At 42.1% G+C, this 1,451-nt stretch overlaps 1 pseudogene; it reads left to right on the top strand.

Annotated features, from left to right (window-relative positions):
- The first annotated feature begins 250 nt into the window (after window positions 1-250).
- On the top strand, window positions 251-1,230 carry LOC140529474 (annexin A2-like; annotated as a pseudogene).
- Window positions 1,231-1,451: the final 221 nt, after the last annotated feature.

Genomic DNA, 1,451 nt, shown 5'->3' with positions numbered 1-1,451 from the left:
CATCAAAACCACATTTGAACTCAAGAAGATGAGTTTTCCTGACTCCAGGCCTGGTACTCTGTCTACTGTTCCATTTAGCCATCCTTATATAACAGCTACAACACTGAAAATGAAAACAACTCTAAAAGACTTGTTCCGATCAGTGCAATAACCCATGATGAGCCATGATTTTCGCCACCTGACTGGGAAGTGAGGGGTTTGTCTGCCTGAACAGCTCCACTAGCTCCTTGCTCTCCCAGCTTCTTTCAGGATGTCTACAGTTGATGAAATTTTGTGGAAGCTCAATTTGGAGGGTTATCATTCTGCACCTGCAAGTGCATATGACTCCTTTAAGGCTTATAACAACTTTGATGCTGAGAAGGATGCTAGAGACATTGAGGCAGTTATCAAGACCAAAGGGGTGGATGAAGTTACTGTTATTAACATTATGACGAATTGCAGCAACGATCAGAGGCAGGATGTTGTCTTCACTTGTCAGAGAAGGACCAAAAAGGAACTTGCATCAGCACTGAAATCTGCCTTATCTGGCCACCTGGAGACAGTGATTTTTGGGTCTTTTGAAGGCACCTACTCAGTATGATGCTTCAGAGCTGAAAGTCTCCATGAAGGGCCTGAGTATTGATGAAGATTCCCTCATTGAGATCATTTGTTCATTATGGACAAACCAGGGTCTCTATGGAATTAACAAAGTCTACAGAGAAACATACAAGATGGAGTTGGAGAAAGACATTTCAGACACATCTGGGGACTTCTACAAATTGATGGTTACTCTGGCAAAGGGCAAATGGGCAGTGGATGACTCTGTGATTGATTATGAGCTAATTGATCAAGATACTTGAGAACTCTATGACACAGGAGTGAAAGCGAAGGGATCCGATGCCCCTAAAGAGGAGTGTGTGCCTCCTCCAGAAAGTATCTGATGGTACAAGAGCTACAGCTCTTATGACATGTCAGAGAGTATCAAGAAAGAGGTCAAAGGTTGAAAATGCCTTCCTCAACCTGGTCCAGTGCATTCAGAACAAACCGTGGTATTTTGTTGTCTGACTTTATGATTCCATGAAGGGCAAGGGGACCCATGACAAGGTCCTGATCATGGTCTCCCACAGAGAGACGGTCTTGCTGAAATTTAGATCTGAATTCAAGATGGAATATGGAAAATCTCTGTATTATCTCATCCAGCAAGACACAAAAGGAAAGTACCAGAAGGCATTCCTGCATCTGTGGAGATGAGGAGAGAAATGATCAAATTATTTGTAATAACCAGAAAGAATGCTTTCTGCTGTTCCCCCTTGTAATTTTAGAAAACCAACTTGTGGCAATTTGCAACTAATAGTAACTTGTATTAGTCCTATAGGGTGATGTTTTTTGCTTTCTTGTACTTTTTTTGTACCCTTGGGCTTGTGCTTGGCTTTCCTCAAGTTTTCTTCTTAGCCAAAGGAATGAGCTTTCCA

The sequence above is a fragment of the Notamacropus eugenii genome, chromosome 1 (genome assembly GCF_028372415.1).
Source record: "Notamacropus eugenii isolate mMacEug1 chromosome 1, mMacEug1.pri_v2, whole genome shotgun sequence".
NCBI lineage: Eukaryota > Metazoa > Chordata > Mammalia > Diprotodontia > Macropodidae > Notamacropus > Notamacropus eugenii.
Note: the sequence above shows the minus strand (reverse complement) of the source record. Positions and strands in the feature narration are given on the sequence as shown.